The following is a 27,401-nucleotide window of genomic DNA, read 5'->3' as shown; positions in this document are numbered from 1 at the left end:
AAAAACCCTCCTTAATGATAGTTATATAGTGAAATGTTGTTGAAGCTGCCTGTTCAAAACATCAACAATATACTTACGTGTATAATAAGCACATTATGCATTTAACCTGGGGTTAGGTGGAGAATTGTCATCTTGACCACATGTCGGGCGTGGAGAGGCTTCCAGGAGACCACGTGGGCGCCCTCGGCTGGGCCCTCCCAGGCGGGGCTGGCCCCTGGCCCACATTGGAGTAATCTGGGCTTGGGAATTACAACAAGGCTTTGTGTCTACATTAGTTCTTGCCAGCACGTTAGGAGAGCCTCTAATTTAATGCCCGAACCCCCGAAGACGGAGGGCTGTATCCCTTTGCTTTGTCAAAGGGTGGTGAGAAGAGCCAGTGCAAGACCCAGGAAGGAGTCTTGGCTCCTGGGATCCCCCTTTCTGCCTGGAGCAGATGCTGTTGCTTCCTGGAGATCTTTCCCTTTCCCAGGTAAATGCCTGATTCCATCTGCAAGGAGGCCCGATGCATAGATCACGCAATAAGTAGTCCAGGTGGTTCTCAAATTGTCCAGGTGCCCCTCCACAACCGTCAAATGGAGAGGAAGTACTTGCAGAAGTCCCACTGTCCTTCCAGAGAGACTCCCTCTGACCTGTACGATCACCACCGCACAGATATGGCCAACAAGCAGCAAGGAAAAGCAGGTCTTTCACTCAGGCTGTTCCCAGGGGCCGGTTCCCAGCCTTCCCTGGGAAGCTCACTGTGTGGACACATCTAGGGCCTCAAGATGTCTTTCTGTTTCCACACTCATTGTGGCCTCTCTGTGTTGGTGCCCATCCAGTGCTGGTCCCCCTGGGCAGCAGAGGCTAGAGTTGTAATTAATTTAATCTTAACATTTCGTCTTGATTTTTGGGGGGAAGGTGGTGCTTAAACAGCAAATGTTTATTTCTCATAGTTCTGGAGACGGGGAGGTCCAAGGTGTGGGCAGATTCAGTGTCTGGGAGGGCCCCTCCCTGGAGCATAAACAGCTGTCTTCTGGCTGTGTCCTTGTGTGGAGGAAGGGATCTGTTTTATAGAGACATTAATCCTATTCATGAGGCCCCACCCTCATGACCTAATCACCTCCCACCTCCTAAACCACCTCGCTGGGGATTAGGTTTCCACAGATGCATGCTTGGGAGGGGACACGGCCATTCAGTGTTCAGCAATGGGAGAGTCCTCGAGGGCAGGGATGTAGCTGTCTTTGCCTTTGTTTCTTTCATTCCTAGTTTGAAACTCACTCCAAAGTAACTGAAGCAAAACACAAGTAGGCAGATGGGGATTCACCTGGATGTGGGGTGAAAACTGACCATGGTGAGCAAGACTGGGACCAGAAACCCAGGCACTTTAGCATCTTTAACGCTCTCTCCTCTCCACCCCCCACCCCCGCCTTCCCTCTCTCCTTCTCAATCTCTCTCCCTCCCCTCCTCCCCCTCTCTCTTTGCCTTCCTCAGATTCACCAGATCTCCTGTCTCCTCTCTAGACATTAATTTCCTCTTTTCCTTTCTGTCATCCAGTCTTGATTTTTAAAATTCATGTCCATAGAATTACACTCACAGCATTAAAGCTGGAAAGGATCTTAAAAGTTACCCACTTAAATTTCCTTTGTTTACAGTTGGGGAAACTGAGGTCTACAGTTGTTTAGACACCCACTAAGGTAACACCATGAATTAGTGGTCGGAACACAGTATTAACTACGAAAGGCTATCGTCATGGGCTCCCCTTCCCCTTGTTGGTCTGTCCTAGGTTTTGTTCCTCTCTGACACTTTGATTCCTTTCCTAGAACCTACCACTGGGAACCCTCCATCACAAGATGAGACAAGGTGGGCAGGACCCGTGGCATCCGTGGGAGGGCATGGATGAAACACTGGCCCAGCGCCTGCCCCTGGGGAAGGCGCTCACTGAATAGTAGCTAATGCTTGCATTCACCCATTCTCAGAGTTGAATTTTAAAGAGGATACTAGAGCAGCCAGTTCCATTTGAATGTGCACAGGAAAGGTGAAGAATTTCCATTCTCCCCTCTTAACTGCTCGGATGTGAACACAGAGTTCGCAGTGAGCCACTATAATGATAGTTAGTGTCTCTCAATGGGTATTGATCCATCATTACCCTTCCAGGGGTGGCCACACTTCAGTGCCACAATGGAAAGCAGAATGTGTGAAAGTCCTTCAAGACATTCACTACCTTTCATGACGGAAAGAAACAACTCCCCTCTCGCACAGACGTTCAGATGCTGACTGCTTTCAAAGTCAGGCACCGGAGAGCTGAGGGAAAGAGGTCCCCAGCAGCCATAGTCACACTTCCTTATGTTTATAAGAGGCTTCCAGTTTTCAAAGCATTTCCCATAATCGCCGCAGTAACCTTGGGAGAAAGGCAGGGGAACCTTCTACCCAGTTTACAGATATAGAAACTGTGGACTAAAGTTGTGCAACCGGACTGGGGCTGAAATGTCTGATGTTTCCAAGAAAGCACACTGATTCCCGTCGCCAGAGAGGAGAGGCGGAGTCCACTCAGTGACTATTTACTACTTACTCCACGAGCCGGGCACTGTTTGCGTGTCAGGAAGGACAGTGAAGGGGACAGACATGCTGCCTGCCTTCACGGAGCCACAGTGTAATGGAGCTGGACCAGGAGTCACTCTCCATCTCCAGTTTGTTCCTCTGCTCAGGGTGCTTGCTCTTTCCAACATGACCTTGGCATGAGCCTCTGCTGTAATTCTCCACCGGCACGCGCTCCCGAAAAGGCCGCTCCTTTTGCCCATCGGCCAGACACAGGCCTCCTCCAAGCCCGCAGATGCTGGCACTTCCCTCAGTGTGGTCGGCGGTGCCCACAGACGGGCGGGCGATCAGAGCCCCACACGTGTCCTCTCTCACGTCTCAGACACTCGGGGTCTGCGGGCCGGCGGTCGGAGGCCCGTCCTCACTTGTTGACCCAAAGCTCACAGAGGAGCCTTCTTGGTGCATGTGCCCTTCACCACAGCTGTGGTGACGGACCCCTGGCCACGGGCCCAGCGACTTCTGTGTCAGGCTGGAGGTAGGACAGCAAGGGACCGGGAGGCTGGGAGCTATTTTCATCCTGTCCGAATGGCCTAAAACACCAGCTCCTGGCGTGCCTTATTTAGATGAATAGTCTTGCCCTAAAAAAAGGCAAGGCTGTGGCTCGATTGAGCTCCCAAGTGGCTCAAAATGCTCTGGGTCCTGTCTGGGGCTATTCTGAACGTCGTTAGATGGTGTGAGGTGGACACAATGATTAGGCAACTGGAAGAGCTTTTGGGAATCATCCCCCTGGCTGTTGGGGCCAGGATGAAAAGCACTGGTGTCTGGGAGCCCAGCTTGCCCGTTCTGCCCACTGTTATTTTTAAATAGCCTGGCTGGGAGGGCGACTTACCCGTTCAAAGAAAAGTGTGTTTCTAGCCTCCCAAAGCAGAGGGGCTGGCACTTGCAGACATACCAAGGGGAGCCCAGAGGCCAGCTCCCACCTGGGAACCACACACGCTACGTGCACCAGGGACACGCTCTCTTGCGGAAATGAGCCACGCGGCGGGGCCCTGGTGGGTAAACACATTCATTTCAAACCTCTTCTCAGCACCAGGCTGGCCTGAGGGAAGGCTGTGGAATAGGGTGAGTTTGCCTCTGGTGTCCTGTGCTGCCTCCTGTCACTCACAGCCCATTCCCTGCCCCACTGCTGAGTCCTGTCCACACCCTCCTTTCCCAGACAGCACCCTGTGCTCCAAAACGATCTCTTCGTCTTGCCACACCCACCTCATTAAACAAACGCTTTTTTTTTTTTTCCATGCAGAACCCTCAGTGGCAGGAGAAAAGTGTTCCTCCCTTTGTCCGCGTGCAGCATGCCTGGTCTCAGGATCTGAGCAGGATGCACAGAGGCGAACAGGTGAGAGGACAGATGTGTGGGTTCTGGAATCTTGGTTCCATTCCTGCCCCTGCTGCTTCCTGGCCCCGTCACCGTGGGGGAAGGCTCTTCTCCTACTTGAGCTTCTGTTTACTTTTCTGTGATGGCCTCGCGGGCCACCCACCTACAGAAACCTTTCTGTCACTGGCTTCAGACAAATGGAAGCAATAGTGGTGCGCCCTGTGTGAGTTTTGAAATCAGCCTCCGTCACAGTGTCAATGCTGGCATCCATCCACTTCGACACGGACAGGCTTGTCTGAGTTACAGTCGGAGGGTGATGGCGGCAGCGATGCTCAGAGTGTGCAGCTAGCAGTGCAGGCTCTGCAGCCAGGCCAGGGCACTCCGCAAATATTACTTCACCAGCAGTTTACGCCTGTAGAGAGGGCTCAGGTGCAACCTTCAATGTGCACTGAGCCCTACAGCATCGTCCTGGGAGAGGCAGAGAATCATACCCATTTTACAGGTTAGGAAATTCAGACTCAAAACGGATGAGATGTCTCGTCTGATCACGGAGCTTAGGTTTTCCGACTCCAAGACCAGGGCTCTCCCTATCGTTCTTTGCCACCTGGACAGAGGTACTCTTTAAAGCCAAACAACAAAAGCTCATTACAGTCATGACACAGGTCAATATTGTTGTAACTCTTTGTCAGTGGCTACATAAAACCAAGCAAAGGCTTGGAGGCGGCTTTTGAATGGTGAGTTCCCCACCCCAATGCTTGCAGCTTTGCAAAGCTGCAGAGTCAGGTCGGACCTGCCAGGTGACAACGGCTCTGTGAGGAGGACCTCAGAGGAGTGATCTAGTCTCCCCCAAGATGACTGGGGAACAGATGGACTCTTTCTGGGCTGTTGGTGGGTGGGTGGGGGGGCGAGGAGGGAGGACATGAGAAGTCAGATGACTGCTTCCAACTAGCTGTATCGAGGTAGTTCTTTCACTAGAGTCCAACTGCTCTCCTTAAATTCCCACTTCAATGTGAGAATGAAAATATTTGGTTAAAGGCAGAATCCAATATTCCACCCTGAAGAATAGTTCCAGAAATAAGGAGGAACAAATGCAACTGGAACCCTCTGCCTGTGGAAACAATGGCAGCAAAGCAGCGACTCTTTCATTCTGTTCCTCCCACCCACCCACCAGTCCATCCCCACGGGCATTCTTTCATCCAACACAGAGTTACTCAGCTTTGACTCTTTTTTTACCCCGGTCCTCACTCGAGGATAGATATCTACAGCTACATCTATCCTACATAATAAAGAGCTAATATGCTAATTAGACCGGACAGCAGAACAACCTTCTGGAACGACCTTCCGGAATGACCAGTGGGTGGGGGGCAGGGCTGTGGGGCGGCGAGGCAGCCGGGGCTGAGAGGGCTGAGGCAGCTGGGACTGCGAAGGCCTACCCTTGCACGAATTTCATGCATCGGGCCTCTAGTATATATATATATATATTTGCTTTTAGAAAGAGATGAAGGGGGTGGGGAGAGAGAGAAAAACATCAATGCAAGATCAGTTGTCTCTCCTGGGATCGAACCTGCAACCTAGGTATGTGCCCTAACAAGGAATTGAACCCGCAGCCTTTTGATTACACGACGACACTCCAACCAACCGAGCCACCCAGCCGGGGCATCCACTTTGCCTCCTAAGGTGCCTTTCCGAGTTGCTGTGGCTCACCCAGCGGTCACAGTGAACCACAGCCAAGAACAGTAGCCTGGCGCCTCCTCTCAGGGGCAAACCTGGCTCCAGGCAGCAGCGTGGTCTCCTCAGTGTGCCCCTTCCCTCCCTCCTTCCCTTTTCATCTGGGCAGTGTCCTCAGATGTGGTGAGGATGGTGATTTCCCAAAGCACGGCTGTTATTTTGTTTCCATATTCAGCGCACCTTGATGCCATGTGTTTAATTTCAAGGCACCCTTGGACCCTTTTTTCCCCTCAGCTTCTTGGGAACAGGTCCTCCCAGACTGACTCTTGGCTCCTTCCCCCTCCCACCTCCCATACAACTGGTTACACCCACACCCCCTCATCCGAAGAGCCCAGAATGATGACTTCCTATTGTCATTGTCAGGAATCCGCCCCCGAGTGGGGAGTCACATGGCTGTCAGGAGCAGGAGGCCCCAAGCTCTCTCCTCCCCCATCAACATGTGGAGGAAGGTGGGCAGGGAAGGAGACAGTGCGGCAGAAGTGGACAGCACGCAGCCCCGGGGGGTGGGGTGGGGCAGGAGACCTGGTGCTGCCTGGTTCTTGTCCTGGCTCTGCCAGTAAACAACTTGCTCTCAGACCCCAGGCAAGTGGCTTCCCCTTCCCCTTCTTCAGTTTCTCTATCTGTATTTCAAGGATGGGCGCTTGCTTTGACTATTGGGCTATAGGGAGGACCATTAGCCACAACGAGATGCCACACGTTAAAAGATGCCAGTCCTGCCGAAACCGGTTTGGCTCAGTGGATGGAGCGTCGGCCTGCGGACTGAGGGGTCCCAGGTTCGATTCCGGTCAAGGGCATGTACCTGGGTTGCGGGCACATCCCCGGTGGGGGATGTGCAGGAGGCGGCTGGTCGATGTTTCTCTCTCATCGATGTTTCTGACTCTCTATCCCTCTCCCTTCCTCTCTGTAAAAAATCAATAAAATATATTTTTTTAAAAAAAAGATGCCAGTCCTATAAAATATTGTTCTGAACGACAGACTGCTGCAGGGACAAAAGAGAGTCCCTTGGGTTCCCCTCCCACCTGGGTCTGCTTTTCTGTGGCCATGCAGGAAGAGGAATCACCCTTCGATCTGGGGCTGCAGCGTCAAGCCCAGACAGCTCTAGAAAGGGTTGAGAAACCAGAAGTCTGTCACACAACCTCACAGGGCAGGTCCTCAGAGATGCTATCGCTGATGCTATGCTATACAGAGAAGCTATGCTATGCTATCTGTGGCTGTGAAACATGCAACATGTTTCAGAATCTTTAGCAAGGGTTGGAGAATGTTCACCTGTGTCGGCAGGTCTTTTATAGTTTGTTTCTCATTGTCTGTGCGTACATTTCTGTTTCTCCCTATATTTATCCCATGTCATTTATTGTTTAAAATTACTTTGCCTTTTCATTCCCATTTCTTTTGGTATTTCACCCTTAAAGTGGTCATAATTCAAAAACAAAGTTAAAAACAATGATTATTCAAGGTTCATTGTTATTACCTGTGTTTACTGAGTGTGTGGGTTTTTTGTTGTTTGTTTGTTTGTTTTGTTAATCCTCACCCAAGGATATTTTTTCCATTAATTTTTAGAGAGAGTGGAAGGGAGGAAGGAGTAGGGGTGGTGGGAAAGAGAGAGAAGAGAGAGGAACATGGATGTGAGAGAGACACATAGATTAGTTGCCACCTGCATGTACCCTTGGGGCCAGGGATCCAAAACTACAACCCAGGTACATGCCCTTGACTAGGAATTAAACCTGTGACCCTTTGGTGCTCTAACCACTGAGCACACTGGCAAGGACATCTATTGAGTCTTAAATACCCTGTTCTGGTTTTTAAATTGGATGGATAGAATATTTTATGAATGGTGAAACCATTAAGCAAGAAAGCTTATTTTCACCAACATACCAGAATGTTTTTTACAACAGGGTGTTTGAAACTGTTTACAGAGGGTTCTTTTCAGATCCTTAATGAGCAAAACCTTCCTTTCAGGGAAGATTTTTAGAAACAGCCAAAAATGAGTTGGATTTGCCTCTGAACCTTAAACAGCTCTGTCCTTAGCACCATCTAAACCAGTGGTTCTCAACCGTCTGGCCCTTTAAATACAGTTCCTCATGTTGTGACCCAACCATAAAATTATTTTCATTGCTACTTCACAACTGTAATGTTGCTACTGTTATGAATCATAATGTAAATATCTGATATGCAGGATGGTCTTAGGCAACCCCTGTGAAAGGGTCGTTCGACCGCCATAGGGGTCGCGACTCACAGGTTGAGAACCGCTGAAACAGACCTGTATCCCCTCTTCCCTGCCTCGGGCAAGCTCTCTGGCCCCTCTCCCCAATACCCTCCATGCCTGCTAAGTTATGGGTCTGGGAGGCACTGCCTGTAGACCTGCGTGAGACGGGCACTTGTCCTGGGCCTTACACTTTACAAGGCCTGCTCTGGCCTCCTCCCGCCCTCCTGCCCCTCCCTGGAGTGAGGAGTTCATGGGGCCAAGTGGCTGTGTACGGGAAGCCATTCCCCCCGGCCCCCTTACACACACACACACACACACACACACACACACACACACACACACACACTACCATCCCTAAGGTACCAGGAACTCCCGACTTCCCTGCCCAAGGGTCTCCAAGTGTAATTTCAGGGCCTGCACAACCTCTTTTTCAGGCTGGACTGCTGTTGTGGTCACCCTTGGCAGACAGGAGGGCTTTTAGATGGTGCAGGTCGGGAAGGGATCATGAAAGGCCTCTCTGAGGAGGCGACATTGAGCAGAGGCCTCAAGGAAGTGAGGAAGTCATGTGGGTGGGAGCTGGGGAGAGGAGCACTGCTGGGCAAGGCCCTAAGGGCAAGGGCAGGCCCAGTGGAATGAGCGAGGGAAGGTAGGGGCAATGGGGGCGGGTAGGGGTGGGGGAGGCAGCCAGGGCCTGGATCACGGATCACGTAGGGCCTCCTTGGCTGTTGTGAGGACTTTGGATTTTATTCCTGGTGATGGGGTATTGCTGGAGGGTTTGCCACAGGGCAATGGTATAATATGGCACACACAGGAGAGGGGACACTGGGACTTCTGTGTAGAGAATGGACTGAGGGAGGCCAGGTTGAAGCCTGGAGCCTCCTGCAAAACTCCAGGCCAGAGTGCTGGTGGAGTGAACTCGGTCAGAAGCTCTCATCTGGGAGTTCATGCACTTAGAGGGGCAGAATATATATAAATATATCCCCTCAGGGAGGCAGACAGAGTGCTTATATTCACCTCTGCTCTGAAATGATAGTCATCAGACTCACCACTAGATCCGTTCACCTATTGTGGTAATATTGAAGCAATCTATTAATATGTTTGTTACTTAAAATATTTTGTTATCTATATTTCAAAATGATTAGTTTCTTTTGCAAGCCTCACTATTTTAGTTTATGTCTTTAAAAAAGTCGGATGCAGGGATCCCTAGGTTCCTGGTGAAACAGCTGCCAGGACTGGGTGGAGATAGTGCCTGTGGGGACACCCGCGCGGGTTCTGGGTGTATTTTGCAGGCAGAGCCGGCAGAACTAGCTGATGGGTTAGGTTGGAGTGGGAAGCAAGAGGACACAGGGGCCTTTGGCCTGAGCAGGTGGATGAAAACTGAGTGTTACCACAGAGTAGAGCAGGTTAGGGGAAGAGCAGGTTAGGGGGTGGCGCAGGAAATGGAAAGCTCCATTTGGGGCATGTTGATTAGCGGACCTCCAAGAGCAGAGGGTCAGTGGACCGTCGTATACAGCAAAGTAGAGCTCAGGGCAGAGACTGAGGCTGGAGATTCAAATTTGGGAGGCATTAGGCTGTAGACTGTGTTGAAAGTCATAGGACTGAATGGGGTAAATGTCACTGCACTCATCTTCTAGACAAGGAAACGGAGGCTAAGAACAATGAAGTGTGGTACCTGCTATGGGCAGTCTGTTCTTTACCCCTGGTCCTCCTCTACTCAGCAGCCCTGCCTGCTCAGTGGGCTGAAAGTCACCTGTGTGGCAGATCAAGCCCCTCACATAAGGACATGTCAAGGGAGATTGTCTGACAGGAGCAGGCTGGTACCAGAACGATGAAATACATGAAGTCACCTTCCACCTTGACAAGTGGGACATCTCCTAGTTCAGACCTTTGCGGGCGTGCGGAGCCCGGTCCCTTCCCAGGCACCGACTGCTCCAGCCACAGCGTCTTTCAGGCCGAGATTACTTCAAAAAGGTGGTAATTTACCGGCCCAGCCAGAGACATTCTCATATACGATTGCTCACATGGAGCTAAACCTCAAACACTATTTACCAGAAACACAAGGGTGGTTAGTAAGTTTGTTTTCAGACACAAAGGAAAGCACAGAGCAGTCGTGATCAACGTGACTGCTGGGAGGCCTTGGTTTCCTTATCTGTTATCGAAAAGGATTAACGAGGTGTTGTGAACATGCCCGAGGCTCTACAATGGGGTTTCACTTTTCTCTCAACTTGCTTCCCTGTGTGTGGATTCTGGGAACACTGGAGAGGGGTAGAGAGTTCAGGTGAGGTCACCAGGGTTTCTGTTCTGGCTGGCTGCTCCGATCAGGGGTAAATCTTTGTATATTGGGGGTTGTGCAGGGATTGGGGGGGGGGGGCGGTATGACTCCATCCTTTTTAAGCTCCTGAATAAGAAGGGAAAATTTCAGAAGTGCCTGGAGAGATGAAGTTCATGAGTATAGAACACTCTGAACATAACGCTAAAAGCCCAGAAGAATCCTGTACAGTATTTGAATCACCTGAAGGTGTTTCTCAGCGTTTTGTATCACAGACCGAGGTAGCACAGGGATAAGTGCGGTGTGGTGGAAGGAACCCAGGCCCAATCTCCGTGCTGCCACTTCCTAGCTGTGTGACCCGGGGGCAAGATTCCGATGGGAGCCACTGCTGGCTGCCAGCAAAGTGCCAGGTGCTTCACAGAAAAGAGCTCGTCCCGCCTGAAAACCACTCCCGTTTTGCACATGAAGAGACAGCACCTCCAGTTCAGTGCAGGTCCCAGCTAGTGGGCGTCCAGGCTTCAGACACAGGTCATTGGGTTGACCCCAGTTCTGCTCAGTAAGGCTGGGAGGCCTGGGGCGGGAAATACACGTGAAGTACCTGGACATAATTGTTGCTCAGTGACCACCAGCGCTCTCTCTCTCTCTCTCTCTCTCTGTCTTTCTCTCACAGATAATACAGGCTCACAATTTCAGAGAAGATTCTTTCCATTCTCTTTTTGGTTAATCCTCACACCAGGATATTTTTCCCATTGATTTTTAGAGAGTGGAAGGGAGTGAGGGATCGGGGCTGGGGATTGAACCTGCATTCCAGACACAGGCCATTGACTGGTAATCAAACCCTCGACACTTTGGTGCATGGGCCGATGCTCTAACCACTGACCCATACCAGCCAGGGTGCTGAGCATTCTTCATCACCCACTTCCTTTCTTCCTTCCATCATGTAATTTTCACCAGCGTAAGGAGTAACAGTCCCCGGCCTAGGAACCTGCTTGGTCACCAGGAAGCTTTGTGGGAGCTCCTGCAGCCTTCCCCTCAGCAGGGCTGGGCTCTGCCCCTGATGTCCAGGAAGGAGCGTTTTTGCAGATCTTAGAATCAGCTTGCTATCTGCTGAGCACATGCTATGGGCCAACCATGGCAGCCAGCACTTTGAGTGTATTTTCTCACTTCATCTTCAGAAGAGACCCGTGAGGTAGGTGCAGTGATATATCTCTATTTCAGAGACGAGGAGACTGAGCTCCAGAGAGGCCCGTTCCTAAGGCCATGTAACTCACCAGTGGCAGCTAGAATTAGAGATCAGGTTTGCCCGACTCCTAAATTCTTCATGCCCCTTAGGAAATAGACATTTCTTTGGGCAAACTGGGGTTTGCCCATCTCCTCCCAGCTGCCTCCTTTGTCCTCCCCACAACCCAGTAAAACAAAAACAAGCCAATATAGATTATCTGTAAAATGAAGATTTCTAGGCACCTGTGAAGCCCAGGGCTTTAAGTAACCAGCCACTGTCAAAGGGAAAGCTCTATGTGTTCTGTGACAAAGGCCACGTGGACAGTCCACGCCCCTGGACTTAGTAATTGTACCCCTGGGCTTCTGCTAAGGTTATATTTAACATAAACAAAAGCCTCCCTGAGTATGCTGATCATAAAGTTATTTTCATATCTAAAATTTAGAAGCAACATAAATGCCCAAATAAGGAGCTGGTTGTGAACCATATGCATGCATCCGCACGCCCGGTCATTACACAGCCATCAAAGTGGTGATTTTTAGACCATTTAGAAATGGACAGACGTTTATGGACACATCACATATGATTAAGTGGGACAAGTAGAGTATGAAATACATATGTACCTAAGCCCAGTGTGTGTGCGTGTGGGCATGGTCTGGAATTAATGAAAATGAAACTAGTGGTGTTGGGTTGGTGGGATCGTAGGTGCTTTTAGATTTTTAAAAAAGCAGTTTCTGCTCCTGTCAAAAAATAGTTCCAACAATAAAGAAGGGGTGAAATCACAAGTATTTTTACTTTTCAGTGGCAGTTCCTATTTTCTCGTGCCCTTTCCATGGAAGAATTTTTAAATTTAAAAAACTCCTCAATGCCACTTTTAGTTATAAACACAGCAAAAAAAGTCATTTCACACACCCTCCCCCCGCCCCCCCGCCAATAGCCAGTACCTGTTTCTTTCAGATCATCTGATTCTTTTAGTAAGATTTTACTTTGTTTATTACCATTTTTTAAAATTTGAAATATTTCAGACATACAAAAAATTTAGAATGGACTGTAATGGTCACATGCATACCTACTACCCAGTATAAAAAACAAACTTGTATTTAAAATACAGTCTTATTTTAAAGCCATTGTATATACCCCCTAATCCCATCCCTTCCTCCCTTCCTGTTCATGGTCACCACTCTCCTGAATTTGCTGTTCATCATGTATTTCTACTTTTGCTATGTATATATAGCTCTCAAAAATATCTGCTCTTGCCTTGCCTGTTTTAAGTTTCTCTATAATTTACATTATACTATATGTCTCCTTTCCAACTTGCTTGTTTCAATTAATATTATTTTTGTGAGATTTATCCACACTGATACAATAGTTCATTCGTTTTTGCTGCTGCTTAAAATTGCTTTGTATGAAAGTAGCAATCCTTTTGGTGTCCCACCTGCCTATATCCTCAGCGCTCACCATTTCCCTGCACACAGGCCTGGGTCCCCACATCACTGCCTGAAGGCTTTCGTTGGCTGCTGGTGCCTGCTTTGCTCTGGATTTAACAGCCCGCAGGAACAGGCTGCACCCAATCCCTCAGGGGAGCTGATGGATGGATTCCCCACTCCCTTGCTCCTCAGGTGGGATGACTCAGAGAGAGGCACTTGTTCTACACCGTTTCCTAGAATTCCAGATGGGACGAAGCTCCAGGTAGTTGCCCACAGTAATAACTTGCTTGATAATCATCTCTAAAAATAGATCCCGAACCAGAGCTTGGGGCACAAGGTAAAGTTTACTAGGAATCAACACCTGCAAAAGGCAAGGGGAGAGAGCAGGATTGGGCAGAGGGAGAAGAAGAACTGTGATGCAGGGCTGACGAAGCTCTGGCCAGCCTACTGAGCGCTAGGGAGCCAGTAATGGCCTCAGAGGTGGACCAAAACGGATAGGCCTTTATACCCCTACTTTGCTCAGGCCCTGGCCACAGGCTGCCCCAGGGAGGGCATGGTCTCAGATGTAGGTGCTCCTGATAACTGAGGTAGACCCTGAAGGAAATGACAACTGGAGGCTGACCCCTGACCTCAAACCAACAGCTGGGCAGCAATGCCTTCCTTAAAGGGGGCTCTGGGAAGTATGTTGGGGTGAAAGAAATTTTCCTCTATAGGGTCTTTCAGTTGGTCCAATAATTAAATTACAGGAGACAGATTAACAAGAGAAAACAATCCATTTAATTACATACATATGTATGGGAACCCCACATACATGAGCAGTTCAGACACAAAAAGATAGAATCCTATATAATAAAGAGCTAATTGTTAATTAGACCGAACAGCAGAATGACTGTCTGGATGACCTTCCGGACGAAGCCAGGGCTGTGAGGGCTGGCCAGGGCTTCGAGGGCCGAGCTCCTTGCACGAATTTCGTGCATTGGGCCTCTAGTTATATATATAAAGGAATAAGGTAATGCCCGAGGCCTCAGCGGGCCAGAAGATAATTTGCAGGGTGATAAGAAGAGCGATGTGCAGTAATTAAAACTTCGCCCTGTCCTCTACATAGGCCATAAAAGCTTATCTATGGTAATAACTCTCATGGGCAGGGTCCAAATTTAAATTCTTTCAGAACGAGGGAAAAGTTTTTCCTGAGCCTGAAGGGTCTTGGGTTGTCTTCAGCTCAAAAAACCCCACATGCCAAAGTAGCACATCCCCAAGGAGGCCTGTTAGGCAGCCCTTCACAGCACATCCATGTCTACACAAGAACACACCTTTTATTGGCTTTCCTGTCACATATTTGGCATCACCTCCCACACAAACTACTTGTACTTGTGTCCTTTGTCTCAGGATCTGCCTTTGGGGGAACTCAGACTAAGACAATGAAAAGATCTCAATGTACTTATTTATTTTCCTGTGAAGGGACATCCAAATTGTCTTCAATTTTTTGGTACCACAAACTCTGCTGCAGTGAACCCTCTTGTACAAGTCTCCTTGCGTACATGTTGTGGAAGTTCTAAAGTAAATACCTAGAAGCAGAGTTCTTGGGTTATAAGGTAGGCATGTCTTTGACTTTACCAGGGGTTGGACCAAGGCCCTGTAGCTGAGGTCAAGATTGAGGATTAGGACATACTCGGGGACAGCCTCATATTGAAAAGGTTTTGTGATACATGGACTTCATCACAGACCAACCCTCAGAATCTTGCCTCTAGAGAAGAGCATCTCAAACTGTAATGTGCATACAAACCCCCTGAGGATCTTATTAAATTACAGATTCTAATCCAGTAGGTTTAGGCTGAGACCTGTAATTCTACATTTTTGTCATTTTTTAATCCTCACCTGAGGATGTTTTTTCCATTTATTTTTAGAGAATAGAAAGGAGGGAGGGAGGAAGGAGGAGAGAGACAAGCAGAGAGGGAGAGAGAGGAAGAGGAAGGGAGCGAGGGAAGTGGGGAGACGGAGGGAGAGACAGAGTAACATCAATGTGAGAGACACATGGATTTGGTTGCCTCTGGCACACGCTCTGACTGGTCCAGGAATGGCACCTGCAACCCAGGCAGGTACGTGCCCTTGACCAGGAATCAAACCTGCAACCCTTTGGTGCTCTGCAGATGTTCTAACCACTGATCCCACTGGCCAGGGCTGAAATTCTACAGTTTTAAGCTTATGATGCTCTTCTGCTGCTCCATGGACCTTATATGGACCTCTAGAGCAGTGGTTCTCAACCTTCCTAATGCTGTGACCCTTTAATACAGTTCCTCATGTTGTGGTGACCCCCAACCATAAAATTATTTTCGTTGCGACTTCATAACTGTAATTTTGCTACTGTTATGAATCATAATATAAATATCTGATATGATATGCAGGATGTATTTTCATTGTTACAAATTGAACATAATTAAAGCATAGTGATTAATCACAAAAACAATATATAATTATATATGTATTTTCCGATGGTCTTAGGCGACCCCTGTGAAAGGGTTGTTCGACCCCCAAAGGGGTCACGACCCACAGGTTGAGAACTGCTGCTCTAGAGAATGAGTCTGATTAGGGAGCTATCAGAATATCAAAGTATAAGATCCATGATTTTTTTTTTTTTTTACCATTGCTAACATAATAGGGTGGAAAGAGCTGACCTAAGAGAGGGGAATGGGCTATGGCTATGGACTAAACCCCTAGTCGGCAAACTGCGGCTCACGAGCCACATGTGGCTCTTTGGCCCCTTGAGTGTGGCTCTTCCACAAAATACCACGTGCAGGCGCGCATGTACAGTGCAATTGAAACTTCGTGGCCCATGCGCCGAAGTCGGTATTTTGTGGAAGAGCCACACTCAAGGGGCCAAAGAGCCACATGTGGCTCACAAGCCGCAGTTTGCCGACCACTGGACTAAACCATTGGGATATTAGAGGGGTCTTATGCTAGTAGGCATCTAGGGACCATTGGTGGATTTGGGGGTAATGTCAATTCTAGTTTACTCCTCACTTTTGTCACGGTGGAAGATATAGACCAGTGTGGTCTTACAGGAATACAAGTCTATCTTGTTAAATGTCATCTGATTTTTCATCTCATTTTCATTGTTGTTCCAGCACAATGTTTGGCTGTCAATTTGCCTTTGAAGAGTGCCCAGGCCAGGTGGGTTTGTACCTGAGTCCCCAGAGGGGTAGACCTGCTGGGCTGCTTTGAGGATTCATAGCCATGAACTGGTCTGGGAGGGTTCTCTGTTTATTCCCATAAATGTAGAGGGGCATTTAACATCAGTTAAAAAAAAAGAAACCCACTTCCATTTCTATTCAAGATAGAGTAACAAGGATTGAATTTACCCTAAAAAATAAGATAAAATAACTAAAAAACTGAACAGAATATTTGAAACAATGGCAATAAATAAGATGGGGAACAAATGAGGTGAGCCCTGCAATTATCTAGCTCACTACCTGGAGAAAGTTTCCAGGCTGTGGCATATGGAGGGGGAGTCCAGGCAGAGCACAGGATACTCTCTGGGTTGAATCTACAGAAATGGGGTCTGGGAAAGCCAAGGCAGCTAGAGCTCACAGGCCAGAGTAGCAGAGAGGAGACAGCTGAATACAGAGACCTCTGATCTGCCGAGGACCCCTGTGAGTATCCATGTGAGTACTGCTCAGCCCACACGTGTGAAGATTCTTGCGGAGACCAGGGAAGGAGCCACCGGAAAGGATTGGAGGGAAAAGTACTCAGAGTTCACACAAGGCCAAAAAGAATGCCTGTTTCCACAGTCAGAGTGGAATTCAGGAGGCTCTGATTATAATACCAAGAAGGGTCTTGCCTTGGGGAAAAATTTTAACTCTAAATTAAATGTAGCTCTGATCTTGCCTAACAACAACAACAAAAAAGATCTGAAATGATCAAACTATATCCAATTAACTTAACTGCATTTCAGAACAAAACTCAAGAGTTTTTTATAAATACAAAAATATTCAACATCCTACAAAGTGAAATTCACAATGTTCGGCATCCAAACAAAAAGTATCAGACATGCAAAAAGGCAGGAAAATACACCCAGGATGAGGAGAAAAATCAATTAGTTGAAACTGACCCAGAGAGAATACAGATGATAAAATTCATATACAACAATATTTCTAAAGAGTAATTATGAGTATCTACACTAATAAAGAGAAACATGCAAATTGGTGTCACTCCGCTACACCCACCAGCCAATCAGAGCGATTATGCAAATTAACCCAACAAAGATGGCAGTTAATTTGCATATGCAGGCGTGGAGCAAAGACTGAAGACAGCTAGAAGGAAGCCAAGCACTGCAGAAGGGAGTGAAGTGGCGGAGAAGGGAGGGAGCCGAGGCTGCGGAGACGTGAGCGGAGCTGAGGCAGCGGACACGGGAGAGGAGTCAAGGCAGCAGACACAGGAGCAGAGCCAGGCAGTGGAGAAGGGAGCGCAGGAAGCCCTATTCTTGTAGGAATCTTCCTGCAACGGGCCTCTAGTATTCTATATCTCAAGAAGCTATAGGAAAGACTCAACATGATAACTAGAGATATGAAAGATATAACATAGACCCAAAGTGAACTTTTAGAGAGAAAAACTACAATGTCTAAGATGAAAAACAGGCTAACTAAAATTATTAGATTAGACACCACAGAAAAAAGAAGTGTGAACTTGAAATCATAACAATAGAAACTATCCAAAATGAAACTTAGAAAAAAGACTTAAAACAACAGAGAATCATTAAATTATGGTATAACTTCAAGTGGTTTGACATATGTGTAATTTAGAGAATGGAGTCCCTAAAATTGGGGGCCAAAGCCAAAAATAACATTGAAAGAAATAATGGCCAAAATGTTATAAATTTGATGAAAACTAAAACTCACAGATCCAGGAAGTTCAACAAACCCCAAGCATAAAAGCCTGAAGAAACAACATGGAGGCACATCAGAATCAAATTGCTTCAAGTGAGAAATAAAGAGGAAATCAAAAGCAGATGAGTACAAAGACACATTATCACAGAGAAACAAAGTAAAGATGACAGATTTCTTGTCAGAAACAAAGCAAACTAGAGGACAATAGAATTTTTAAAGTATTAAAAAATGATCAAATTAGCATTCTATACCCATTGAAAATATCTTTTAAAAATGAAGATGAGCCGAAACCGGCTTGGCTCAGTGGATAGAGCGTCGGCCTGCGGACTGAAAGGTCCCAGGTTCGATTCCGGTCAAGGGCATGTACCTGGGTTGCGGGCACATCCCCAGTGGGGGGTGTGCAGGAGGCAGCTGATCGATGTTTCTCTCTCATTGATGTTTCTAACTCTCTATCTCTCTCCCTTCCTCTCTTTAAAAAATCAATAAAATATATTAAAAAAAAAAATGAAGATGATCAAGAGAATGAGAAGAAAGCCACAGACTAGGAGAAAATATTTACAAAAGACACTACTGATAAAAGACTGTTATCCAAAACATACAAAGAACTCTTAAAACTCAACAGTAAGAAAACAAACAAATAGCCTGGCCAGGTGGCTCAGTTGGTTGGAGCATTGTCCTGTGTACCAAAAAGGCTGTGGGTTCAATTCCCAGTTAGGGCACATACCTGGGTGGTGGGTTTGATCCCCGGTGGGGCACCTAGAGGAGGCAACCAATTGATCTTTATTTCTTTTCTTTTCTTTCCCTCCCTCCCTCCCTCCCTCCCTCCTTCCCTCCCTCCCTCCCTCCCTCCCTCCCTCCTTCCCTTCCTTCCTTCCTTCCTTTCCTTCCTTCCTTCCTTTCCTTCCTTCCTTCCTTCCTTCCTTCCTTCCTTCCTTCCTTCCTTCCTTCCTTCCTTCCTCCTTCCTTCCTTCCTTCCTTCCTTCCTTCCTTCCTTCCTTCCTTCCTTCCTTCCTTCCTTCCTTCCTTCCTTCCTTCCTTCCTTCCTTCCTTCCTTCCTTCCTTCCTTCCTTCCTTCCTTCCTTCCTTTTCTCTCTCTCTCGCTCTCTCTCAACAAAAAATAGCTCTAACCAGTTTGGTTCAGTGGATAGAACATCGGCCTGTGGACTGAAAGGTCCTAGGTTCGATTCCGGTCAAGGGCATGTACCTTGGTTGCAGGCACATCCTCAGTAGGAGGTGTTCAGGAAGCAGCTGATGGATGTTCTCTCTCATTGATGTTCCTAACTCTCTATCCCTCTCTCTTCCTCTCTGTAAAAAAATAAATAAAATATATTTTAAAAAAACCAACATATTCGCAGGTGAAGGTTAAAAAAAAAAGAAATAAAAAATGGACCAAAATCTTAACAAATATCTCACCAAAGGAGTTATTTAGATGGCAAATAAACACATGAAAAGATGCCTCACAATATATGTCAACAGGGAAATGCAAAGTAAACCAATGAGATACCACTATATACCTATTAGAATAGCCAAAATATGGGACACTGACAACATCAAATGCTGGTGAGGACGTGGAGCAGCGGGAACTCTCATTAAGTGCTAGTGCTGATACAAACTGGTAAAGCCACGTTGGAAGACAGTTCGGCAGTTTCTTATAAAACTAAACACACTCTTACCATAAGATCCATCAATCAGATTTCTTGGTATTTACCAAAGTAGTTGAAAACTTAGGTCCACAAAAACCTGCACATGGTGTTTATAGCAGTTTTATTCATAATCGCCAGAACTTTTAAGTAACCAAGATGTCCTTCAGTAGGTGAATGGATAAACTGTGGTACATCCAGACAATGGACTATTATTTAGTGCTAAAAAGAGATGAGCTAACAAGCCATGAAAAAAGATGCATATATCTAAGTAAAAGTAGTTAGTTGAAAAGGCTATATACTTTATGATTCCAACCATATGATATTCTGGAAAAGGTAAAACTATGGAGATAATAAAAATATCAGCGGTTGCCAGGGGGTGGGGTATGAAGGAAGAATGAGTAGGCACAGAGGATTTTTAGGGCAATGAGAATACTCTGTATTATACCATAACAGTGGATATGTGCCATTATACATTTTCCCAGAACTCACAGAACGTACACCACCAACAGTGAGCTCTAAGACAAACTGTGCACTTTTGATTGTTATGTGTCAATGTAGATTCATCAAATACAACAAATGTACCATTCTGATGTGGGATGTTGATAATGGGAGAGCTATAAAGGGTTGAATGCATGTTTGGAGGCAGGGAGTACATTGAAAATTTTTGTATTTCCTTTCTTCCCATTTTTCTGTGAACGTAAAACTGCCCTAAAACAACCTTGAAAAGAAAGAATTATAACAGGAAAAAACAAAAACAAAAAACAACAACAACAAAAAAACAGGAGGTGAAATACTTTTACAGACATACAAAAGCTAAAAGAATTAATCACCAGACTTACATAAGACATGTTATTGTAAGTCTTACAAGTAGAGGGAAAATGACACCAGAGGGAAACCTGGATGTATATAAGGAATAAAGAACATCAGAAATTTAAAGATATTTTTCTTCATAGCTAATAACCCAAAGACCATGAGGAGAGAAATAGAAGTTTACTATTACAAGACATTTATAGATGAAGTGGCATAATGCCACTTGAGGGTAAACTGTGATAAGTTAAAGGATATCTCTATATATAAAAGGCTAGGTGACCATCGACTGGCTGACCGGCTAGTACATATGACATGCACTGACCACTAGGGAGCAGATGTTCAACGCAGGAGCTGCCAAGCTGTGGTGACTTGGCAGCGGCAGTTCTTGGGTGATGCACCCCGGAACCAGAGAGGAGGGAGCCCGATTCCTCGTGGGGCCACATCATTCCACCTTTGGCTGTGGGTTATGTGGTTGCTGGGGCACTGTTGGCCCCAAATCTGCTTTACTGCTGAGCTGCAGTAATCAATTTCCTTTCCATGTGCACGAATCCGTGCACCGGGCCACTAGTATATTATAAACCCTAAAGCAGCCACAATAAAGAATTATGATTAATCAAAAAAGAGGCAGAACAAGATGGGAAAATGGACAAAAAATAGAGGGGGAAATAGAAAACAAATAGGAAGGTGGTAGAATTAAAGCCAACCATATCAACAATCACAATAAATGTAAATGGACTAAATATCCAAATAAAAACAGAGATTGTTATATTGGATAAAAAAGCAAGACTCAGCTATATGCTGTCTACAAGATACCAACTGTAAATATAAAAACACAAATAGGTTCAAAGTAAAAGAATGGAAGAAAATACTCCAGTAGTCAAAAGAAAACTGGAGTAGTTACATAAATACCAGACATAGTAGATTTTAGAGAAAGAATACTGCCAGAGATAAAAAGGGTAATTTCATAATGACAAAGGTGTCAATTCATCAAGATAATATAATAATCCTAACCATTTATGTACTTCATACTAGAGCTTCAAAATGCATGAAGCAAAAATTGATAGAACTGCAAGGAATTATAGACAAATCCACAAGTATTGTCGGAAATTTTAAAACCTCTCTATCAACAACTGATGGGACAACTGAACAGAAAAAATCTGATCCAAGGTGCAGGAAAGGAGTGAGGAGGAGATTAATTAACAATCCTTAAGGGCAGATAATTGGCCAAAATGTGAAAACAGGGTTGATGAACTCAGTAACTCTGGGGCCAAGGGAAAGGAAATATTTGGTAAATAGGAAGCTCTCTTACTACTAACTATAATTAGGTCAGAAGATTTCCAGCTTCCAGAATCTCAACCATCCTTCCTATTTTTATATAAACAATCTATAATAGGAATATTGTTGCTCTTTGATCATACAAGACCATCTGCAGCAGAATCTTTTGAATTTTATAAAATCAAACTGAGAGAACAGTCTACAACAGAGAGGAGACCTGCTTTTTAGTCTAGTCATACATGCACTCTGAGAGACTCCAAGCATAGAAGGCTGAAACCAGGAAATGATGTAAACCACCATAATTAGGGGATAGTGAAGAATGGGCAGAACTACTGAGGAGACAATCCTTCTATCTACCCATCCTCCATCCACCCACCCATCCATCCATCCATCTTCCCCCTACTTACTTATCTACTGTTCAACACTTACCCTTCATCTGTCTATCCATCCATCCACTCACTCATTCATATAATAAGTAGTCACTAACACTCTGGGTCAGGGAGTGGGGGTGGGGGACAGCTTCACTTGTGGCTCCCTGATCTTTGGTCCTATTGAAGAGTAACTAGATTTCATATCTTATTTGCCTTCAGGAGAAATTACCATCATTGTCCCTTGGGGGCACTCTGGAAAAAAGGTATCCTGTTGCATGAAACCATGATCTATCCTGTCAACTCAAGCCTTCTCAGATCAGGCCCTACAGCACTGGGTTTCCAGGAATTAGGGCAGAGTGAGAGACACACCTTGGTTGAGTTGTGCTGAATGAAGGGAGAGAGAACAGTCAGATAAGAGGCTTTTCTCCAAAAAGGGCACCAGAGATGGGAGGTTCACTTCTTTCCCTCTATTTCTCCCATTCCTCCCTTGTTTCCATTTTTCCTACCTTCTCCACTCAAGAATATAATTTGGTCCTTAAGAGCCAAACAGTTGGCAGATCTATGAACTTCTCTTAGAAATGCTGAAATAAACCCCACGTGAGAGGGAATTTGGAGTTCCCAAGACAACATTAGCTTTGGAGTCTAGGTTCAAATCTCAGAACTTAGAAGATATATAATATTAAGTTATTTTACTTCTCAAGTCTTGGTTTTCCCATCTGTAAAATGAGAATAATACCAAACTTGTAGGGGTGATTGAGAAGACTAAACAAAATAATGCACTTTGTGGGCATTGTATTTTCCAGGCTACAGCCTTAGTATCTAAAAAAGAAAATCTAACTTTATTTTTCTGTATTTTAACTTTAAACACTATCCTGAGCTCCCATTTTTCCTCCTGGTTAAATATAAATAAACAACAATAACAAGACAATAGTCTATTCCAGGCAAATGCAGACAGTTGAAGGTGTTTCTTAGTCATTTTGGTTTTAAACTACTCAGTCAAGTAAGTATTTTCTCTTCTCTTTTCTTCTGGGTTATCTGTCCTCCTTTATCCTGAGGGCTTAAATGTTATCACCATAGTGGATGAAGACACCTTCCCTGGTTCATTCCCTGAAATTTGATCCATCTTACCTAGCCTTTGTTCCAGAATATTGTGGCATCTTTCTCTACAATAGGGCTTATTTTCTCTTGGAAATTCTGATTCTTACGAATCCAAGCTCTGATTTGTTCACTAAGAACTATTCCAGGCCCTGAGTTCATTCAGCATGTACCTACACATCGCTGGTACTGTTCTGCCTTTCCCAGAGTGAGGCCTTGTAGTGAGTATCCCTGAAGCCATTGCATTGAGAAACCTGGACTGAAAGCTTAATTTATTTTTCATTTTAAAAATCAGATAAAATATTGATTATCCCAGTAACTAAGATTCATTTGCTTAAAAAATGGTGATAGTAAATCCCTATATTATTGTGAGGATACGATGTGAATGCAGGCAGCGTCTGGTGGAGGGAAGCACTTAATACATGCTGATAGGATTTCTCTGTTTTCCCCAGCTGGTCCCTAAGATAATGTTCAAAGCTTCACCTTTCCCTTCATTTGTCTTACACTGTCTGGTGGGATATGGTTAATAAAAAACAGATACTAAGATGTTTTTAAATGTCAAGTTAAGACAAGTTAGGACTTGCTCTCCCACTGTAGCAGAGCAAACTGTGGTCCAGTATCAAAAGCAATTGTTTTTCTACTTTTCAAAGCTGCCAGAATTCCCTAAGGGGTGTGCAGCTGGTAACTGTGGGGACAGGCTTAGAATTGGAATGATATCATCAACATAGCTCACGCCAGACCCCAGTCTGATGAAGATATGATTTAATCCACCTTGTCTGAAAAGAAAGGAGGAGCCGAAAAGCCATGCCGATGGGCTGTGCAGTCCACTTAAATATCAAAAACTCACTACCTGTGGAGCATCTTCAAAGGCCAGTGAAGTTGCAGGGGATGGGGCTCATGCCAGAAATCACAGTGGGTAGCACTTGGTTGTTTCCATGGCGCTGCCACAGACATAATTTCACATCACCCTTTGATGGAGGCGTGGTGCTTGTCCATACTGAGCACCAGGGGCCTGCACCCTCCGCATCCTTTAAACTCCCATGTGGAGAGCATGACGTTACCTTTGGGAGGAGGGCGAAGCACTGTGTGCTCAGGAAGTAGCCCATCAGTGGCCATTGGGATTCGGTTGTGCCACCTTCTGCAAAACCCCCAACCAATGTGGAAGCCGCAATGCGTTCAGGGAAACACCCACGCAGGGCCCCAGGGCATCTGCTCCACCAAGGCCCAGCCAATGGGGAGGCTGTTGTGCTGTGCCCCACGGCCTTGGGGCCTCTCCTCTGCCTGCCCTGGAGGAACAGTTGCTCCTAAGATGGGTGGACAGCAGGAGACCCACATTTTGAGTCACAGATGTCTGAAAGGGAGCTCTGGTCTGCAGATCTGATAGGTGGGAATGGTCCCGAGGGTGGCTCCTCTCAGGGCTTGGGGCCAGGTGCTCAACAGCCTCATCATGGGGGTTCAGGCTGGAGCCCTCAGCAGAGGCAGAGGCAGGCAGGCAGCCAAAGCAACCCAAATTATCACGATTACCATTTACAGAGTACCTGTCTTCAGGCACTAAGTACTCTGCTTATATTAACTCGTTTAGTCCTCACAACACCTTGCATTGGTTTTATTATTCCCATTTCACAGATAAGGAAACTGAGACTTAGTAAAGAAATTTCCCAAAGGCACCCAGCAGACAGTGTGGGACCAAGGGCTTCTATAAAGAGTCTGCTTATAGAAAGTCAGCAGGTGCTGCCAGGGCATTGCCTAGGGACCCTTATTTCACACCTGGGGTTTTCATACCTGCAAGCACTATCACCTAAGATTCTACAAAATGCACTGTGTCCCGTGTCCATCGGGGCAATGCGAAGCCTGGCATGGCTCACTCGCACAGTCTGGGTCTCCTGGTCCAGGCCTTCTGCACACCTTCTGGAGGCCTCTCTGTGGTTATGGGACTGAGTCTGGAAAGTGCCCTGTGCTATTTGTCAGATCTTTGCCTCTTTCAGCAGCACAAGGAACTCGGTTGGGGGATGTGCAGGAAGAAATATGATTCTTCACAAGGCCTATCAGCTCTGGGTATCAGGGAAACAACCCCCTCGGGCTTAGCAGCTCCTGGGAACCAAGGTCTCTCGTCTATGGTTCTGCTTCAGGCTTCCCGAGTTTTCCTCGCAGAGGAGGAGCAACACAGTGGATGCCTCCCTCCCAGTCCTGGTGGTTTTTAACCCTCTTGGAAGACAGAGAGAACACATCCTGGAGGGGCGAGGGTTGGCAGGGGGAGTGTGGAACCGGAGATCCAACGCCGGGACTGATGCTGGGTCCTGGCTGGGTCAGGCGGGTCAGTGCACAGGAGGAGACTGCACCCCAGTATGCAGGGACAGTGAGTGAGGGCACCTGAGGAGAGGAGGGGCCGGGGTGCAGGAGGGTGAAACTGAAGATGAGAGAGTGAGGCAGGTGGGTGGGCGGGAGCCAGGTGGAGCAGGAGCTGTGGGAATCAGCGGGCTCCAGGTGGAAAAGAAGTGATAGGGGGGCAGGAGTTTGGCTAGAGGCAACAGGGGCAAGTGGAGTTAGCTTGCTGGGCCCATGGATTCATCAGAGTTAAGAGAGAGAGACAGGCCAATCCACTTGTTCACTCCTCTGAGGCATAGTGTACAAGCTAAACTAAAAACCATACAGGATTCAAAACAAACTTTTGCACACGCTGGCCTCCACTTTCCTTTCCAGCCTCACCTCCACCAGTTCCCTCTTTAGTGGCCCCTCTCTCCCAGGCAAAAACACGTGTTCCTGCTCGTGCATGCGCGCTCCCCTCCCTCTGGCTGACAAAATGCCATCGTCTGCCTGTGGAAATCCTGCCCCTCTGACCTGAAGAGCTCCCACCAGGAAGGATATTGGAAACATAGTTATCAAAAACGTAAATTAAGATAATAACAAGGCATCCCAGATACCTATGAAATCAGCAGATCGGAAAAACAAACAAACAAAAAATACCCAATGCCAACACAATTGTGCCAAACAGGTACATCTACTGCCGGGGACATTGTAAATGGGTCCAATATTTTGGGGGGAACCATGGAGCAATATATTTCAGGGTAGAGAAATGTTCTTGCCCTTTGACCCCCATCAATCTTATTTTGCAGAGCTAACGAAAGGATATTAAAGAAGAAATAAGCTACATGCATAAAGATACCCCTTATACTGTAAATTTTATGAAAAATTTTTATGAAAATACTATGAAAAAACTGGAAATAACCCATTTACCACACAAGAGGGTACTGAAAAGGAAATTACATTCACTAACAGATGGAAATTATGATGAAAACTAGCAAAAGGAAATGCTTGTAATGCTTAGGAGAGCACAAAATTGTATTATGATTATACTATAAAAATCATGTAAATGTATGAGTAAGGATGTGTAAGAGAACACAGAGAAAGGAAAATCAGTACTTATTAGGGTATTATTTTTATAGAACGTTGTTGATGTAATAAAAGTCCCCTATAGTAAATGCTACCCTTCCTTCAAAACCCCCGATTCACCTTATTCCTACTTGGTTTGTGGTCCTTATTGCATTCTGCTTTGAATGTAATTATTGCAGTGTACTCGTTTAAGTCCCCTTTGGACCATAAAACTCTTCAAGAGCAAGGACTCTGTTTTACTTTTCTTTGTCTCATCTGAGGACTGGAATTTGACTGGCTCATAGCAAACGGTCAATAAATATTTATTCTACTGCTAAGGATTATATTATGCTTAAAAATAAAACTCAACAAATTACTCTCCCTACTCTCTTGTCTCTGCAAAAAGCACGCAGATAAATAGATAACTATGCTATTTTCAAAGGCTTTCTGGAAAGGGAAATTCACATTTTAAAAGCACTTTGGAGCCGCCTGCTGAAGCCAGCACTTCTTTGTGTGAGGGGGGTAGGGGTGCCGGGGGTGGAGGGAGGTGAGGGTGGAAGGGTTAGCAGTGGGGTGGGGTGGGGTGGGGCTCTGGCCAGCACCATGTGTGGTCCCTGGACGACTGGCGCTGTGCTCAGTCCATGCCCGAGTTCTCAGCCAAGGGCATCGACCAGCACATGGTTAACCTGGACTAGTACTAGGGCTTCGTGTGTATTGTCACCAAGGTGCCTCGTGGTTTCCCAATGAGGCAAAACAGATGTAAAGTACACTCAGGTGGTCGACCTGCGCGCTGATATGCTGAGTGCTGTTTATGGATCTTGGCTTTCCCTTGCAACCAGTTTGGGAGGCAGGAGGCAGGGATTCCTGCCGAGATCAAAGGGTTCGCTGCTGGCTATAATGTCCAATTCGATAGCAAGATCTGTGTGGATGGGCATGACGCCCACCCGCATGGAAGTGGATGAAAGTCCAGCCCCAGGGGAGGGGCACTGGGGAAACTCCATCGAAGGGCACTTCAACAAGATCCTTATTGACAAGAGAAGTTGCGGTGAGGTGGTACGTACAGTTCCATGGAACAGCCCCTGATCATAGAGAAAGACCTGCTCTGCTTCCTCCAGCTCCACAAGTGTGCACCCCAATCGAAGCCCATCATCTGTGCCCCTTGGAGCCTTCCACCAGCACCCATGACAGTCTATCTAAAAATCAGCCTGCTGGTTGGGCAGACTTGA

The 27,401-nt window shown here is 46.4% G+C and overlaps 1 pseudogene; it reads left to right on the top strand.

Annotated features, from left to right (window-relative positions):
* Window positions 1-572: 572 nt before the first annotated feature.
* On the top strand, window positions 573-27,401 carry LOC118676950 (annotated as a pseudogene).

This window comes from Myotis myotis, unplaced genomic scaffold (assembly GCF_014108235.1).
Source record: "Myotis myotis isolate mMyoMyo1 unplaced genomic scaffold, mMyoMyo1.p scaffold_m19_p_1, whole genome shotgun sequence".
In the NCBI taxonomy this organism is placed as follows: Eukaryota; Metazoa; Chordata; class Mammalia; order Chiroptera; family Vespertilionidae; genus Myotis; species Myotis myotis.
Note: the sequence above shows the minus strand (reverse complement) of the source record. Positions and strands in the feature narration are given on the sequence as shown.